This window comes from Protopterus annectens, chromosome 13.part0 (genome assembly GCF_019279795.1).
Source record: "Protopterus annectens isolate FY-2018-M chromosome 13.part0, PAN1.0, whole genome shotgun sequence".
Lineage (NCBI taxonomy): Eukaryota > Metazoa > Chordata > Ceratodontiformes > Protopteridae > Protopterus > Protopterus annectens.
In genome coordinates this window covers 470420487-470440771 of record NC_056747.1, presented here as the reverse complement: position 1 = coordinate 470440771, position 20285 = coordinate 470420487, and the positions used below count along the sequence as shown (strand labels likewise).

The 20285-nt window shown below is 39.7% G+C and overlaps 1 protein-coding gene across 1 annotated transcript in view; it reads right to left on the bottom strand.

The window, feature by feature from the left end:
• Positions 1 to 20285, bottom strand: part of HIP1 (huntingtin interacting protein 1) — a 2554439-nt gene that overhangs the window by 486494 nt on the left and 2047660 nt on the right. The window lies entirely within an intron of this gene.

The following is a 20285-nucleotide window of genomic DNA, read 5'->3' as shown; positions in this document are numbered from 1 at the left end:
GCACAAACAATGAACACCACCATGGATCTTATAATGGTCACCATGGATGTTAAAAATCTATTTGCAGTAACCCCTAATGACCATGGCATTGGAGCTACTAAAGAATTTTTAAGACAGAGTGACGCTCTTGATGGCAACACTGCTCTCTAGGTGTGTCTACTTTTGGATATTTTGATTGGTAATAAAATCTTCTTATATGGCTGTGAGCACTACTAGCAGAAATGGGGGGGGGGGTGACAATGTGCACTTCATGTGCCATTACTCCAATATAGTGATGGCCCAACAGAAATCTGAATATATTTTCAATGCCAAGAATATATGGAGGGATAATATTGTTAATTATGGACGATTTGCTGATGACATTTTTCTCCTGTGGTGTGGCAGTGATAATGAACTTTCTTGCTTTGTTGAGTACATAGCAAGTACCACCACAGTTTTTGCAATTTGATATCCACAGATCCACCTGAGTAACTGAGTTTTTAAATGTAACATTATTATTGGATGATCAAGGAAGATTTACTACACGGATACATAAAAGGACTGTTGGAAGAAACCACCTTCTGCATAGGAAATGTATGCATTCTGAGCATGTATACCCGCATATTTATCAAGCAACAGTTACTTCCCACCTCTAGATTATGCACTGATGAAGAAGTATATATGAAGGAAACTGAACAGTTAGCAAAATGTCTTCATGTTCATGGTTATAGACAACAAAAGGTCCAACAGAGACTCACGGCCACTAAGAATATGAGAAGAGCACAAGGACATCCTTACTTTTCAGAGAATACTACATCAGAACTAAACTGTCCCATACCACAGCAAGATAATAGTAATAAAAGGGGTTGAAGATGCCTGCTTGCATACATCTGTGATGTCTCACAGATTTGTGAGATTATTAAGAAGAATTGGTGCATACTAACAATGGGTAACAAAATAAATGACATAGTGGGTGAAGTTCTGAGGTTTTGCTTTAAAAATAAGACAAATTTGAAGAACCGTCTCTGTTATAAGGATGAGGTTCCATCAAAGAAAACAACCTTGAAGAATGGGACTTTTCCCTGCAGAAAATGCAGGGCATGTGCTTCAATTAACAGTAGTAACTCTTTTAGCCATCCTGTTACTAAAATGTTATATCAGTTGAAAAGATATGCAGACTGTAACACCAAAAATATACTTTATGTAGCTAATTGTACCCTCTGTAATGGATTTTATGTTGATAAAACGAATTGGCAGTCAAAGATAGAATTCTATGTCACCTCTGTGACATTGGACTAGGAAAGGACACCAATGCTTTATCTAAACATAGCCGAGAGAATGCACAAGACAAGTTTATATTTATGGCATTAGAATTGGTACATGATAATCTTTAGGGTGGTGATTTATATAATAAAACAGAGGTTTTGGAAAGCCGATGGATTGCTGATTTGCAGGCCAATCGGCTTTCTAGAATGAATGGGGTGATTCCCTTGAAGCCACTGTTGAAAGGGAGGAGACTTCCTAGATAGAATTTAAATTTTAATTGGTTGCTTTTTGCTTCAAAGGGGAGGAGCACTGGCAGTAATTTGATGAAAGTGAGGAGACTTTCTAGATGAATTTTAATTGGCTCCTCTTTGCTTTAAAGGGGAGGAGTACTGGCAGTAATGCAGGATCTGAACAAAGCTCTAGGAGTTGTAAGCACTTATCCCTGTTTCTATGCCTGTGCTGTTTTTATGCTGTTTTATTGATTTATTAGTTAATAAATGTTTCTCTATGGTGGCCTAGCTCTGCTTGTTTTCTAAATGTCTATAAAATAGGTGGTGTTAGGACTACAGGCTTAAGAAGGAAGCCTGCAACAAAAAGTAGAAAGTATATATTCTACACGAATGCAAAAAGGTGTAAACACAACATTCAGAAAAGTAAAACTAAACCATACATTATAAAGTAATCACACTGATAATATTCAAAAACAGAATACAAAATTTAAAGGGGTTAATGCCCAAACTGTAATTGCAAGACTGCTCAACATCGAATTCATAAAACTATTATTTAACACACAGGACAGCCACATAGAAAAAAGTATAAAAACAAAACCATCCACTCATGAAGAAAGATTCAAAACAGAAGATTATGCTTTAGTTTCTAATCAAACTAAATTCTTTGTGTTTCGGACATGGATTGTCATGAAATTCAGTCAAACGGTTCAGCACAGATCACAACAAATAAAAGGTATGACAAGGGAGTTAAATGTAAAATAATTACAAAAATCATATGACCAAAATACTCACTGTAAGACTCAAAAAATGTATCATCATTAAGCTCTTTTGTCTAATCAGATATGGACTTTGTCAGAGCCAAAGTTCAACACAGAGGAAAAACAGCAGCAGCCCACTTAATCAACGTATGACAATTTATTATTCAGAGCCAGAATTACTCAGAAAGGAAGTCATAAGTACGACAGGGCATTATATCACAGGGAAGTGTTCCACTAACAAATGATCAGACATCTCTATGTATTATTCTTTTTCAGTAAGAATGCTGACAAAGAGCACCCCGATGAATCTTTTGGCAGCAAGTCAAGGGGTTATGTTAGGACCTGTTATGTGGAACTACCCTGTGATGATCCTGTGAGTGGCAGGTTTTCACTGTCCTGTATCAGTGAGAGCCCCACGACAACACCCTAGCTCTTGAGCACTTCTTGTCATTATAACTAGTCTTTCATGAACACAACTGAGGCATTAAATATCAAATACCTTCTTGCCAGGTGACGTCTATTACTCAAGCACTGACTCGCAGACTTACACCTCTAAAAACAGTTACACTTAGCAATTACTAGATATTAATACCAATGTGCTGGAGCAAATTGTAAATCTGTCCACCACAGTTTCTGACAGTCTTCAACTAGTCCTTACCAACCTACCCTCACCTGTACCCCATCCCGAATCTCCTCATCATGTTTAAATCTGACCTCAAATAACTTACTTTCTCTGACAAGCTTAATGGTAACACTCCACCACTAAATGAAGCTATCTTTAGAGCCTTCTCCAGAGCAAACCTACTTCAGACTGTGGAAGACCTATGCAAGATTCCCAACAATCACCTACAAATAAACCCAACTGAAACAGCTGCCACATTCACCTCCATTTTTTAACAGAGTCTCAGATTCAATAAAGCCTACATTAAGTGTACACAATATGTATTCAAGAAATAGTAAGAAACCAAGAACCAAACACAAACAAATAGACCAAATGTGAGGCAAAAAGATAAACCAGTACAACAAAGAATGACCAGCCAGCAGTTCTCCAGAATTCTGGAGAACTGCTGGCTGGTCATTCTTGATTGTACTGGTTTATCTTTTTGCCTCACATTTGGTCTACGTATTCAAGAAAATTCTTATCACATTTTTTGTGCTTTCTAGTCACTCAAAAAGGTTAAACTAAGTGTATACACTTTGTTGTAACCTTTCTGAATCCATGTCAGTACTTAAAGCTGCAAGAATATCAGTAGGAAAACTAAAATTAGGAGGAAGAGGGTGTGAGTTATGCCTGTGTTGCCTGTTCATTCAGAAAGTACAGTTTTGTACCTACCATAAATGTAGATGTCCGATAGGTATGCATCTGCAGTCATAACATATGGGTTGTCCTGCCTCAGGCAGCCCTTCGGTCGGCCGGATTCCAAAGTCTGGGTCTGGCCTCGGCTGATGTCGCACTTTCCCCGACGTCAGAGCGTCTGGGGTATAAAAGCATCAGCCGACACCATTTTCCTCAGTTTTTCTTGCCCCAGATGCCAGGTGCCCTCTAGGAAGGCTAAATGTGGATAAATGCTGAAAAGTTCCAAACATTTGCAAATTATATACATGTATAAACAAACAAATACACCATAATAGATTCCCCCAGCTAGCTAAAAGAGGGGTAAGCACCCTAGGAATACCACAGAGGGGAAGGAGGGAGGGTAATCCTGACTGCAGATGCATACCTATCATACATCTACATTTATGGTAGGTACAAAACTGTACTATGTCCTTCAAGGATGCATCTGCAGTCATAACATATGGGTAGAATACCATAGCCAATCTGGGGGAGGAGGTACTAAGAAAAGGATAGTGTAGTTAAGATCCCCTGCAGGACTGCAGTTGCAAACCCTGCTCTGGATCTAGAGTATAAAGGTAGATTGTAATGCTTGGCAAATGTATGCACGGAGCTCCAAGTAGCACCTTCTAAAATGTCCTTGGTAGTCACCCCCCGTAGGAAGGCTGTAGTGGTGGCCGTGGCCCTTGTGGAGTGAGGCCTGATATTTTCAGGAACTGTCTTTCCATGAAAGGAGTAGCAAAATCGAATGCAATTTCCTATCCATTTTGAAACTGTCTGTTTGGAAATTGCTCTTCCTTGCACCCCAGTTGCATATGCTACAAAAAGTTGGTCAGTTTTTCTGCTAGTTTTTGTTCTGTCCAAGCAGTAGCGTAGTTGTCTGTGTATATCCAGGGTGTGCAAAAGTTTTTCCCCTCTATTCTGTGGATTAGGGAAGAACGTAGGCACGTGAATAGCTTGGTTCAAGGATACCCTAGATACCACCTTTGGCATAAAAGTAGGATTGGTTCTTAGTGACACCCTGTCCTGGTGGAAAATAAGAAAAGGCTGCACTGCCATTAATGCTTGTAACTCAGATACTCTTCTTGCTGAAGTGATAGCCAGAAGGAATGCAGTTTTCCAAGATAGGAACTGTAGATCCGCTGATGCTGCTGGTTCAAAAGGAGGTAGTGTCAGTTTCTCCAGCACAAAGTTGAGATCACAGGCAGGTAGAGGGGGTCTTCTTGGAGGTTTAATATTTTTGATCCCTCTCAGAAATTGTCTGAGGAGAGGGTGTGAGAAGATAGGTGGATCCACATTGTATTCTGCTGAAATTGCTGAAGCATGAATCTTAATGGAAGAATAGGACAGGCCATTGTGGAACAATTCTGCTAAGTATTCTAGGATATGTGTTAGGTTTGCCACTGTGACATCTGTGCCCTTTGATGTGCTCCAAATGAGAAATCTCTTCCATTTAGCTGAGTATGTCTTCCTTGTGGAAGGCCTGCGAGCCTCAGGATAATGTCCTTCACCCTCTGAGATAAAATAGTTTGTTTGGGATTTAAGGAATTTTCCAGGCAGTTAGCTGCAATGTTTTCAAGTTGGGATGTAGGGTCTTGAAATTGTTCTGCGTCAGAAGAAGAGGCCATAGGGGGAGAGGCCATGATTTTGCCTGAGACATGCTTCTCAATAATGGATACCAGTGTTGTCTTGGCCAGTCCGGAGCTATTAGTATCACTTTTGGCTGTTCCTCCCTGATCTTCAGTAGAACCTTGTACATCAATGGGAGAGGTGGGAAGGCATATACTGTTAGGGCTTTCCAGCTGAAAGAGAGAGAGTCCACCCTCCAAGCTTGTGGGTGGTATGTCCTTGAGCAGAATGTCTTCAGTTGATTGTTGAGTGGGGAGGCGAACAAATCTATCTCCGGCATTCCCCATGTCTTTGCTATGAGTTGGAAGATGTCTGGGTGCAGCATCCATTCGTGTGCATCCATGGTAGTTCTGCGTAAGCTGTCCGCCAGTGCATTTTCGTTCCCTGGCACGAATTGGGCCTGTAGTTGGATATTGAGATTCAGGCATAGTTCCCACAGATTCATAGCCATCTGGCATAGAGGGTAGGAATGTGTGCCTCCCTGCTTGTTTATGTACCACATGACCGTGGTGTTGTCTGTCCTTATTAGCAGGTGTCCTTGTTGGAGGAAGGGTTTGAATGCCTCGATTGCATGCCTCACTGCCAGCATTTCCTTTTGGTTTATGTGCATGCTTAGCTGTCCTTGAGGCCATAGGCCTTGGATATATTTGTCCTCCATGTGTGCTCCCCATCCTCAGTCTGAGGCGTTCATGGTGATGGTCTGCCTTGGTTTTGGTTTGTTGAAAGGCAACCCTCTGTTGGACTGGCAGGCCTGAGCCCACCACAGGAATTCCTTTTGAAGGCATGGAATGATTGGTATCATGGTTTCTAAACTGTGACTGTGCTGAGACCATACACTCCGGAGGTACCATTGTAATTTCCTCATATGCAGCCTGGCATGCGGTATTAGAATTATGCAAGATGCCATGTAACCCAGGGCCTGCAGGATTTTCCTTGAAGTAAGCTGAGTTTGTCCTGTCAGAATCATGAAGTAATCTGGAAGTTGTTTTTGTTTTTCTTCTGTGAGAAAGGCCATTTGGGTGGTTGTGTCCAGATCTGCACCCAAAAAGGTTATCCTTTGGGATGGTACTAGTCTTGACTTTTGGATGTTGACTGTGTATCCCAAGGTCTGTAGTAGGTGTATGGCATAGGCCAAGTCCTTTATCAAATTTTCCTTGCTGTCCGCTTGTATTAGGCAGTCGTCCAGGTATGGGTAAATTTGAATTCCCTGTAGTCTGCAATGTGCAATTACTGATGCCAGGCATTTCGTGAATACTCTGGGCGCAGTAGATAAGCCAAAAGGCAATGCTGAGAATTGATAATGCTCTGATCCTGCAAGAAATCTGAGGTGTCTTCTGCAGTTTGGTTGAATAGGGACGTGCAGGTATGCCTCCTTGAGATCTAGAGTCACCAGCCAAGACTCCTTGCCCAACATGGGAATAAGTTGCTGTAGGGTCAGCATTTTGAATTTTGGCACAATGAGATAAGTGTTCAGTGCGGACAGGTCGAGAATAGGCCTCCATTGATTTTCCTTTCTTGGTACAAGGAATAGTCTGGAGTAAAATCCTTTGCCTTGTTCTGAACATGGTACCTTTTCTATAGCTTTCATCTGAAGTAAATTGCTGATTTGTTTTAAAGCCTCTGCCCTCTGATTTGCTGGAAGGTTTGGCATTCCGCCTCTTTTTGGCAAAGTGTGAAAGTGGAACCTGTATCCTTTGTCTATTATTTGCAGTGTCCATGTATCCTTTGTGATATAATGCCAGTTTTTTGAGAATAAAGCCAGCTTTCTGCCCAAGGGTGCTTCTAGTTGATCCCTGGTAGGCGGAATCAGAGTTAAGTCATTGACCCTGTCCTGGTGTAGTAGTAGTTGTTGCTGTTGCACTACTCCTCTGGTTGGCAGGCTGCCACTGACGGCCTCTGTAGGAGCCCTTCGATTGACCTCTGCCTCTAGGGCGCCTGTTCCTGCCTCTCTGGGCTCTGTCCGAGTCTGGAAAGGACCAATTCTTAGTAGGCCAGTTTCTGCTGAATCTCGGTGGTTGAAATCTTTAACTGTTTGCACAGATTTTGCCTTTTCTTCAACCTTTTTTAAGATCTCCTGAGCAGAGGAGCCAAATAAATTTTGTTTCTCCATTGGAGCATCCAGGAGTTTAGCTTTGACATGGTCTGGCAAAGATTGCTCCTTCAGCCAGGCATGCCTACGAATAACTGCCCCAGTCATAGCTGATCTAAATGAAGCCTCCAGTGCATCATAGCCACATTTTAAGAAATGATTACTAACCTGTTGTGTACCAAATCCTTAAGGGATTTACGGTCTAGGGGTTCAGGAGAAGAAAGTTTCTTATTCAGTTCATCTAACAAATACTCCTGGTACTGTATCATATGAAATTGACAGTTTAATGCCCTGACAGAAAGAGTTGCAGAAGTATACACCTTCTTTCCCCATCTCTCTAAAGCTCTAGACTCTCTGTCAGAGGGTAGAGGATTTTTGGCAGTAGCGGCCGCAACCCCTTTAGGGCCCTGAGAAATAGTTTCTGGGTCTGCAGAATGGGCTTTATACAAATGGAAATGAGAATCCGGGACCCTGTAGTATCTGTCAGGTTTGGCAGGGGCCGGACAGAGAGTATCAGGGGCTGTACTGACATCATTGTACACATCATCAATTACATTCAAAACAGGAGGTATAGCTAAGGGCCTATGCTGAGGCAAATGCAAAAAGGTCCTTAATCTTTTTCTAGAATCAGAGAAATCCTGACCTTGCCATTGAAAATGCTCTCTCATGGAGTGTAGAGTCTCACCAAAGGAAAACTCTTCAGGAGGGGAGGCCGAAGGGATAGATTCCTCTGCATCTGAATCGTCATAAGGCGAGTAAGCCCCTTCCTGGTGATCTGACAACTCAGATCCATCCGTGGAATCATCTGAGGAGTGTGGATCAGAGGGGTCAGTCCTGGGCCTTTTGTCTGGAGGAGGTTGAGAGGCCCTGTCTGGGTGAGGTTGTGAACCCCTAATTAAGGAAATAAGGTCCTCAGCAAGGCTGAGGATCTGTGAAGTAGAGGAAGGCCTCTGGGAGGTAGATTTGGCAGGCAAAGCTTTTGAAAGTTTGGCAGCTTTAGCCCTTGAAAAAGCCTTAATGGACATGGAAGCAGGGGGCCTAGCTGCCCCACGTGCAGGGGTAGAAATGTCCAAAGGTATGGTGTCGGACAATTCCTGAACACTAGCTTCAGTAGGTAGTTCTGAAGCCGACTCAGCCGGGGCCTCTCGGGCCTCAGTGGTCGGAAGTTTGGTTTCGGAAGAAGGATTCGCCGAGGACTCTGTTTCGGCCGAAACCGAGACACTCGCGGTAGGCCTAGCCGTGGTTTCAGCCGAAACCGCGGGCCGCAAGTGTCGGTCCTTTTCCTTGCGTTTTTTGACCATATGCGAAGTCGGAGTCTCCGACGGCATTTTATAAGCAAAAGCAGCTCCAAAAAATTCCTCTGCAAACTCCGACCGACGTCTAAGAGTTCGTCGGTTGAAGGAGGCACAGGCTAAACAGGCCGATACGTCGTGGTCTGGGCCTAAGCAAGGAAGGCAGTAAGAATGGAAATCCTTATGAGGTATTTGTTTCCCACAAGTTAAACAATTATTTACTTTGTCTGACATCGGCTGAGGCAAGAAAGAGTCCCCAACGGGGTACTTAGCTTTTTTTCGAAGTCTTCGGTAGCTGAAATCGCTGGATCTGACCGACTGGCACTTGCGAACAGCTTCTGCTTCAGGCACCGCGTGGCAAGAAAGACTGAGGAAAATGGCGTTGGCTGATGCTTTTATACCTCAGATGCTCTGACGTCGGGGAAAGTGCGACATCAGCCGAGGCCAGACCCAGTCTTTGGAATCCAGCCGACCGAAGGGCTGCCTGAGGCAGGACAACCCATATGTTATGACTGCAGATGCATCCTTGAAGGACACCAGTATACACTTACTGTAGGTGCTAATGAATCCAGGGGAGCATCTAAACAGTTGCACAGAAATGTTTCCATCTTTCTGCCCCCAATATAATGGCAGATTGAAAAATCAACCTCTCTCTTGGCCTCCCTTAATAATAAACAGTAAAACAAAAGAAGGAAAATTATTAAAAGTTATAATAAATCCCCATTCCCTACCTCAAGAGTAAACATAAACATGCCAACAAGAAACGTAAGGGCACTTTTAGTAAATACGAAGCAGAATATAAACGTAAGGTCGGCACAAATACCAAAGAAAACTATAAGTTTTTCTTCAGTTATGTCAGGAAGTTAAGGGGTAATCTCCCACAATGCACTGAGCTCATCCATAATAATGTACACATTTTAATCCCAATATATTAGCAGACATATTTAATGCTAACTTTATCCCTTCTTCCCAAATTGATTGTGCTTAGTATCCCAAAAATGTAGCTTACACTGTAATCGCCTTGGAACAAGTTGTAAAATCACTGTTAAAGGCTAAAAATAATAATTCTATGGGACCAGACACAACATACCAGGCTGCACTCTCATCAGTGCCAGGTATAAATTATCTGAGCATCTGCTTAAACTGAAGCTGTACAAACCAATTGCCCAAAATACGACCACTATCCAAACGAGTTCAAAAGAAACAGTTTTATTAAGCTCCAACAATGCTTTTCGTTGTTTTTTAAAAAACAACGAAAAGCATTGTTGGAGCTTAATAAAACTGTTTCTTTTGAACTCGTTTGGATAGTGGTCGTATTTTGGGCAATTGTGTATAGTATGTTTTGGAGATTTTGAAGTGTCTTTACAATTTACAAATCTACTTAAACCTCAGCCTGTCTGCAGGGATTGTCCCTGATGCCTGGAAAATAGCCAATGTAATTTCCCTACACAAGGGTGGCCCTCTAGATACCCAAGTAATTACAAGCTTATCAGCCTTATATGAAAAGCCATGGAACATATCCTAGCAGAACTCATTTATGTAGATATAGTCAACTTAACTGAACTAGACCTCAACTCAGTTTGGTTTGGTGGAAGGCAAGTCCTACCTCCTGAACTTATTAAGCTTATTTGAAAATGTTATAGAAGCTATGAGTAGTGGTCATTCTGTGCACAATGATCGAGGCTTGTTTTTTTTTTTTTTAAAACAAAAAACATTTTTATTGGATTATAACATATGTGTTCATACATTTATATAAATGAAAACAAATCATATCAACATATTTTCAGTGGCAAACATTATACATCACATATAATCTTCTGTACCATCACTGTTGATCAAACATTACATAGCTCATTCAATTTCTGCCTTCCCTTAAACCTCATTTCTCCTTCCAAACATTATTCTGCATGTATTGTTCCAACACTTCCCATTTTTTTTATGTAATTTACTCCTACCCTTTTCTAAGGATCCCACTTCCAGTTCTTTTATCTCCATCACTATAGTCACTACTTCTAGTACAGTTGGTTTAGACTTTGGTTTCCATTTTCTAGTAATTGCTATTTTGGCAGCCACAAGAATTAAACTCAGCAAGGCCTTACTATGTCTAGGCAATTCCAATTCTGTATCACAGCTCAAAAAGTAATTTCCTTAGTTACATCAATTTGCTCACCCATTATTTCTGACATAGTAGTCTGCAGTAAATTTTTAACATTGGCTAACTAATTACAATTCCAAAAAAATATGTTCCCATTTACCTCTTTCTTCCCTATCACACCTCCAACATTAGCAGTCTACCGAGGAAAAATATTTTGGAGTATAAAAATACCTATGGAATCACTTCCAGGCAGGATCTTAAATCTTCCAGAGTTTATTGCATACTTGGGAGGCTCCCATTATTTCTTTGTGAACTGCTTATTCAGTCTCTCTTCCCAATCCTTTCTAACCTCATCTGATTGTCTCCTATAGTTATCATTCAATATTTTATATCTCCTACTAATTATCCCTTTTTTAACAGCAGCTTCTATTCTACTAAAAACTTTACCATTGTTGGTCTTTCACTAAGGATCCTCCCTATGCCTTTCTCTTTACCTGTACTCAGATATTAATCGTTGACAGGGAAGGCTATCTGTAGCCTGCAGTCATAATGTATTTTTAGCTTCTTCCCATTCTATTACTTTCTCCCCTCTAATTATTTGCTCTCAGTACCTTGGTTCTTTTGCCACTTTTCTCCAGTAAATTCCAGCCCCCTCTTGCCTATTTTCTGTATCCCTAATTGCAGTCATCCCTGTTGCCAGAATCTCTTTTCTCCATTCTTGTGTTGGCTTAATTTTTATAATACTTGCTTCTACTTTATGAATATAATATTTCTCTGTCTGGGAATTCTGGGCTTCTTCAATAATAGTAGCAACACAGTTTCTTCCTTATTCTCAATACTCCACTTTGTCATTTCTATGTCTCTTTTTTGGCCTCTCAGTTTTATGTTTTTTGTGGACTACTTCCTTCCTTTCTTCTACAACAGGGGGACCCATCCTCCCTCTGAGCTTGGCTTAACCCCATTATAGGGATGTGTTTCCATGTCTTGAACATTTTACACTGTTGTTCTTTATTTTCCTGGCACTACTGCACATATCAGGATAGGGCACTTTTTTATCCTGGGACTTGTGCACCCAGATGTCATTTTTATATTTCAGCCTACTGCTGTCTATGATATACACTTTTTAAAATGCAGTCTGTATGTCAGTGTCATCTTGGTGAGATTTTGTGAGAACAGGGTCTACCTCATTAAGGTACTCACCAAGAAATAAGGATGAATTCAATTCAAGCAATGCTACTCCTCTCTTTTGATTTCATCATTTCTCCATTTGGACACTATAAAATTCTGTATGGCTGGGGTTATTTTCTCCTTATGGATTGGCATCCAAAATCCCACTCTCTCCTTATTTCTTGAATTCCTCCCGTGTTTCATCATCATTCCTTTCCACTTTGAATTACATCTTTTTGATTGTGTTATGCATATGAGCTTTAACTGTGGCGCTCTAAAATATCCCTTCAAATCAGGTAACCCTTAACCACAAATATTAGCTTTTCCTCACTTGACCCTTGCCCTCTTCCCCTACGAGATAAAATCCTTCAACTCTTAATTACTCTCTACAATTTCTCCTCTGCTTGATAAAGATATGTCTAACTTCTGACTTGTATATAAAAAATAAAGGAACTAAAAACATTTTCACTGTTTTCATCCTGCTATCCACATCCATAAACAAGAGCTTTCAGTTTCGCAATTTTTGTAATAACATTTAGTCTCTTCACACACATCAGTAAATGCCTTATCAAAATCATTTTGAATCCATACTCTTAATTAATTCATTTTATGGTGTCCACATAAATATGGTATTGCTAAACCAATTCAAGTGTGGGTACATAGCTTGCAGCTATAGCTTTTGTCTTAATTTATTTTATATCTTGAAAAGACATGAAACTGTCTCAGAATGCTCCACAACACTGAGATATCTTTTTCTGTTTTTATCAGGTACAAAATAATACTGCCTGCAAATAAAAGCCAACATTTTTTGATTACCATACCAGTTATATCCTTGAATTTTTGAGTCTCTTATTTTCTTTGCTAATGGTTCTAAATATAATGCACATAAGTAAAGGGAAAGAGGACACCCCTGCCTGGTTCCTCTGTGTAGAAACAACTTATCAGAGAGGAACCATCCCACTTTAATTTTTGCCTCTTCATATATCCTCCTAAGTAACCTTGTTATTGCATCAGGGAATGCAAATGCTTTCATTGCACTACTCATAAAATCCCATCTTACTCTGTTGAATGCTTTCTCTGCATTAACACCCACCAACAACAGCTGTATTTTCTTACATTCTGCTTCCCTCTAGATCATCATTTTTCTATCAATGTTGTCAAGGTTTGCCTCTCTTTCACAAAACCATACTGAACCATCTCTATTAATTTTGGCAACATATTTGTCTAAGATAACAAACAGAATGGCAAACACTTTATAATTATGGCTTAAAATTGAAAACAGCCTATATAAAAATCTGTTAGGTCTTTACTGTCTTTGAGTATTACAGACACCATATCTTTCTTCCAAAGATATTGGGGATTCACTTCCTTTTAAAACAATGTTAAACAAAACATTCCAGATCTTTATCACTTAATTCCCTGCTTGCTTTCAAACTTCCACAGGAATACCATCTATTCTTAGAGACTTTCCTGTTGATTGACTATATGTCACCATTTTATCTCATTTCCTCCTATCTTAACCATTAATTATTGTGCCTCATCTACCCTTGGCATACTTAAGTATTCCATAAATATTTCCATTTGCATTTTTTTTTATTTCCACATTTCTCTGTTTTATACAAATGTTCATAAAATTTACAAAATATCTGTAACACCTCTACAGGATCTCTAGTTACTTTTCTTGTTACAAGCTTCCTAAGTCTGGCAACAACCCTTTCTATTTTCTGTTGCATACGTCACTGGGCTAAGAGGTTTTGTGCTCTGGAGTAATTACAAAAAACAATTGCTTAACAGCAATCTTTCGAAACATATGCATAGTATCCAGGTCCTCCCTTATTTTCTATTTGAACTCTGTAGCTGCACCTTTTCCTTGTTCTGTGATATTTCCCTTATTCTGCAATACTTTTAACCTTTGTCAGCCTCTCTAAATAATTTTTGTTACTTTTTAACCATCTCTTTTTCTGTTATTTCTAATGTGTTCCACTTTCAGTTTATCCCACTCAATATGTATTACTTCTGAAAAAAATACTGTCTTTCCAAACAATTCTTGACTAATTTCCACTGCTTATTCCTTAAATTCCTCTCCTTTTAATAGGTAGGTGGAGAAGTGCCAGTGCCACATTTTTTACTTCATTATCTTGCATTTGTATCTTGGTTGCTACTGGTGCATCATCTGAAAAAAATACTGGACGTCAGTCAAAGCTTTCAATTAAATGCACGTTCCTGTGAAATATAATTTATATCTAGTCCAGCCCAGTTAATTTACCTTGGGGAATAATATATAAATTCTCTCAGAGTTCCTACTACTGAATTCACACATTCCATACTAAATTTTTCACAAATTTCTTCAAAAATCTACCCTCTTTTGTTATATTTTCCCTTCTAATTCCCACAGATATATCCTCACTGCTGGAAATCAAGTTCAATTTCCCGCCTATAAGCAATATTCCCTACTGAAAGATGATTATTCCTCCCAACATTTTCTTAACCTCTATAAATAGCATTATTAGGTGGAATATAAATACATACTAGTGTAATCCTCCTCCCTTGCTAGTAGCCCCTTACTACTACAAATCTGCCATTACTTTGTCCTCCCTCTTCTATCACTATTGGAGCTATTCTAGCAGTCAGTATAAGTACTCCCCCCTTTTCCTTTTCCCCTGATATTCTGCTCAATATCCCAACTCAAATCCTTTCTTTATCAAATTCACATGCTCACTTCTTTACAAATGTGTCCCACATATCATTGTAATTTGCACTCCACATTTTTAATGCAATACAACACTCTTACCTTTTTGTCTATACATGTAAGGCCATTTACATTCCAAAATAATGTTTAGCATAGCCATTATGCTAAGAAGTTATCATCACTCATTATATAAGCAAGCTTTTTAAAGCTATTTACAGCTTTTGGGCATAATTCACCCTAACGTTTAACAGTTTGATCTCTTATGTAGTTGCTTCTTGTCATCTCCACTTGAACCTATGTCACATTTTACAAGACATTTTGTTTTAATGAAAACCCTCAGAAAAAAAACAAACCCATCCCCATAACCTATTAATTTAAAACATGCAAAACTATAAGCATCTTCATATAATTAAGTTTACCCCCAACAGGAACAATTGTCTCAAATTGAAGGCTGTATACACAGACATAACTTAACCTAATATTAAGGTTATCCATGCTAAGACATATATTACAGCCTGCACTCCTACTTACATTAATTGCTGCTGTTCTTGTCTTATCTTCATTCCCCTTCCAGATGTGAAAAATAAAAGTTATGTATTCACCATAGCTATGCATCCATGTTGCCCATTTTCATTCTTCCTCAATGAATTGGTCTCAGGTCCTACCCTTGGATCCAACTTGGCCACTTTTCTCTATATTCTAGGATCTGACTCTCAAGCTCCTCCCTTTACCCATAATGCACGACCACTGCATTACCTCAAACCGAGTTTGCTGCTACTATACTATCTTTTAAATATAAAACATAATCATAATACTGTAGATAAAGTTGAATAGTAATAGAACGGGCTCAAACAGGAACTGTGGTTCCTAACAAAATATTTTCATCAGGTCACTACCAAATACATGGATAGGGGGAAGTGGGGCGGGTTGAGGAAGAAATAAAACAACACAGATGCATAGTTATGGTAAGTACATCATTTTTACATCTGATGCTGTGATGTTCATTTGTTGAACAAATGGGACAAAGTCCCCAGCTACAGTAACCTTGGGTGGCCCTCATGGAAGGATGTTCCAGAACAACACAGAACCAAATGCTGCCCTGTTTCTGGAGATGATATCCAACTTGTAATGCACAATAACAGTATGAGCACTAGAACAAGTGGTAACTCCACAAATATGAATGGAAGCTCTGGCCCAAAATACAGCTGATGTAGCCATTGACCAAAGTGAGTGTGCTGTTGGTTGTCTTATCAATATTAAACCTCTAAAACAGTAAACATGAGAAATACAATCTGTTATCCATTTAGCTAACAGTTTTTGAAACTGGTTTTCCTAATTTATTGGCAAATGAAATAAATAACTGATCAGTTTTTAAAAAACCTTTCATCCTGTAAATTTAGTTGCCAATGTACATCTAAAAGCCGAAGCATGTATTCTCCTTTGTTGCCAAATTTAGGAAAGAAAACTGGCAAGCTCATGACTTGCTTGATGTTTGTTTCTGAGGCAACATTGGGTAAAAAGGAAGGATTAGTACATAAGGTAACTCTATATTTATTGAAAATCAAATAAGACAGTTTTGAAGACAGCGCCTGCAGTTCAGAGACCCGCCTACAGAAGTTATACCCACAAACAAGAAAGACACTTTTCCAAGAAAGAAATGTGTGATCTGCTTTAGCTGAGGACTCAAAGGGTGATTGTACTAAAGTCTGTAATACAACAGTGAGGTCCCAAGGTGGAGTAGGATCGTTTATCAGACGTCCAAGTAAAATAGTACCCTTAAGAAATGCCTTACATAACTTGTATAAAGCTGAAGGGGAAGCATTATCTCCATTATGGAAGCTAGAGATGGCTGCCAGCTTAACTTTAATGGTGGAGAAACTTGTACCACCTTAAAAATAGAGGCAAGAAAATCTAAAACAGCAGGAACTAGAGTGGTGAAAGGATCCAATTCTCTCTGCTGAGTCCAGAAAGAAAACCTTTTCCATTTACTTTTATAAATTTTCCTTGTAGAGGGTTTCTGGGATGAAAATAAAATTTGAACAGGAGAGGAAAGCCTGGAATGTGTAGTCATCACTGGAATTAGAGAAACCATGCGGTCAACCTGAGGCCTGTAATGTCCAGTTGAGTCATCTCTAATGGATGTAAAAGGAGATCTGGACTGAGGTACAGTATCCGAGAAGGATGTAGTAGGTGAGACCACAAGAAGGGCAACCACACTTGTTGAGGACAACAGGGGATAATGAGGATTATCTTGTTCTTCAAACAGAGTGCTTTGTGAAGGAATTTAGGGATTAGAGGCAGGGGAGGATAAACAAAGAAGACCGGAGGGCCAAACATGGACTACAGCATCTCTCGGTGACTGTCCCTGAGGGGAATTAGGGCAAAGAACCTACTGCATTTGTTGCTGAGAGGATAGGCACATAGATCACAGCAATGTTGATGCCATTCATGGAAGATCATGTTTGCTGCTGATTGATTGAGAGACCACTCATGAGGCATCAGGATAGTTCTGCTGAGCTTATCTGCTAGAAACTTGGATTTCTCTGGTATGTGCTTCGTTACAAGAAAGCATTTAGAGGAGATCACCCACTGCCAAACCCTCACTGCTTCTCAGCAAAGGGGGCTAAGATCTGGTTACCCCTTGTTTGCTGATATAACAAAGTACTGACATATTGTCCGTTTGAACAGCAACTGTCCCAAGAGCAAGAGGGTTATAAAAGAGCTGCAACACTAAAAGGACCACTCTCATCTCTAGGACATTTATATGCAATTTGGTCTCTTCTGGAGAGCACATGCCTTGAACAGTCTCTCCCAAGAAATGTCCCCCCACTGCAACTGGACAGCATCCGTGGTGAACATGGTGTTTGGGGGAGGAAAGACAAAGGGACATCCTTGACAAATTTCGTCAGATTGACTCCCCCACAGTATGGGGTCTTTGCAGACTTGAGACAGTTTTATAGGATGCTGTAAATGTTGAAGAATGGACAACTGTACTGTTAAGAGTCCATTGCAGAATTCGCATGTGAAGATGAGCAGTGGGTATGAAGGTAATTGCTGCAGCCATCAAGCCTAAAGCTTGAAGAACCATTTTTGCTGGGGGACAGGATTGAGAAAGAATCTATTTGAAATGCAATCTCAAGGTAAGAACTCTGTTTTGCGGCAAAAGAGTGAGGCAGTTGACTGTATCTAGTCAAGCTCCTATAAACTCCCAAGACCTGCACTGGTTGAAGATGGGACTTTGAAAGATTGATTATAATCCCCAGGAGTTGAGGTAATTGGAGTAAGTAATCCCTGGCTTTTACTGGGAGATACTTGGTTGGTGCAATGAGAAGCCAGTCATCCAGATAAGAAAACACTATCTGTGCAGCCTGAGATGAGCTACCACTGCCATGCATTTGATGACCAACCTGGGGGCTGTGGTAAGACTGAAGGGCAGAGCTCTAAACTGGTACTGACTGGCTCCCAGATGGAAGCATAGAAATCTTCAAATCTTCAAGAGCGCCTTTTCATTTTGATGTGATAGTACTCATCCTGACAGTCTACAGAGCACATCCAGTTGTCCTTTGTAACAGTGGCTGAATGGATTGAACCGTGACCTTCTTCCACATTGCCCTCATTTCTGTCTGCAAATCCTGGTATTTTTATGACTGTCTCTGTACATAAGACACTGTCGTCACTGGGTACAGCAATTTCAATGATTAATGTTACTTTTGGCTTCTTTTCATGGACTGCTATATCTGGTTTTCTCGCATCTATTTTTTGAAATGTTGGTAATGGGTGATCCCATGTGATATAAACTTCACTATTTTCTTTAATGCCTTGTGGCTCGTGTTTCCAATGTTTTTCAGCTACTTCAGTATTATAATATTTGTGCATTCCCTGGTGCAACAGTCTTGCTACATTATTATGCCTTTGTGTATACAGTCCTTTTGTCATTAGTATATCACAACCAGCAACAAAATGTGCAACTGTTTCCAATTCTGTCTTATAAAACCTACATTTATCTTTTTCTCCCACATGTTCAAGGGACCAACATGTACTTAGTCCGCTATCTTGGGCTGCTAACATCAACCTTTTGTTTTTTGGTTTAAATTTACCTGTCCTTAATCATTCCTGCATTCGATCCTCATCAACATGAGGTTGTTCCATGAGTTTTCTACACCTGCAACTATATTTATGCATTTTCCACATTTTTTGCTTTCCCATCTGCTCCTTCACCTTATATCTTTTTTATTCTTTTGGCATATTCAGTTGCTACCTGATTTTTATCTATTTCTGTTTTGATTTCCATTCCCGCTTGGCGCCAATATGCTTCTGCTAAACTAAGCAGGGAAGTCATCTTAGACTTATTCTCCTCCTGTTTCAAAACTGTTACTATATCTGGTTCTTGTGAGGTCAGCAGATATGTATGCAGTCTAACGATTACAGATATATATATATATATATGTAATCAGTTTTGAGAAAGCCCTTACCTCCTTCAGAACGGGGAATATACAGTCTTGGCATGCACTGACTTTTACAAATCATTTGATGAGCTTGAAACATACTTGTTTTCCTGTCCACCCAATCCAACACCTTTTGGGGCCAGTAACTCACTCCAAAATTGTAAGGTAGGACAGGAAGAGAAAAGTGATTTATAACTCGGACTTTGTTCCTGGATGCCAACTCTGTTTTCAGTATTAATTTAAGTCTTCTGAAATATTCATTATTAAGTTTTATTCGCATTTGTTCGAGTTTTATTACTGATATTTCATCAGTTCCCAAATATTTATACACTCCCTCTTGCTCAAGTTCTTTTATATCACATTCTTGTCCTAAACTGATGTTTTCTTGGTGCTGCAGCTTTCCTGTTTTAAAGGTTGCTTTTGCACATTTATCAAGACCAAATGACATTCTTATATCATCTGAAAAAGTTTTGACCACTTGCAGTTGTGCTTTCAGTTCATCTGATGAACTATACAGTTTTAAATCATCTACAAAAGATGAGAAGTCTTTACACTTTGTTGTTTTCTGGGAGCCAAATTGTAGCCATGACCTAATCAGTTAAGTAGACAGCTTAATGGGTTAAGGGCAAGACAAAAGAGCAGTGATGACAGAGTTTCACCCTGGAATACCCCCCTTTGAATTTTTATCCATGGAATAATAATTTGTCCTTTATTGTGGCTTAACTACAAAGCGGCTGGCCACTGTTTCATGGTTGCTGTAATGTAATCTACCAGTGTAGGGTATATCTTATACATTTTTTAAGCACTCTTTTATCCATGGATGTGGGATAGTGTCAAATGCTTTTTTGTATTCTATCCATGCCATAATTAGATTCTTCCCCTTTTTACAGTTCTGCATTATGACTTCATTTAACAACAAATGACCCTTTGTTCCATATGACTTTCTTTTATTGCCTTTTTGTTCTATCGCTATGATTGAGTTTTCTTCTAAATGACTACAAAGCCTGTTGACATCAGTTCCAGTGTACAATTTATACGGTGTCAGAAGGCAAGTTATTTATTGGTCTATAGTTTTTAGGATAGCTTGCAGTTCCGCTCTTAAGTAGGAGTATTGTTTTTCCTGTTCTTAACCAGGCTGTTGCCTGTTCAGGGTGCACATATAAAAAGCTCTTACTCACGGCTAAATCTTCATGTAAAGTTAGTACTTTTAGCCAGAAGTCAGGTACTGCATCTGGGCCTGGGGCTTTCCAATTAGGAATTTTTCTTAACTTTCTTTTAGTCTCTTTGGCCGTTACTTCATCCCATTTCATATC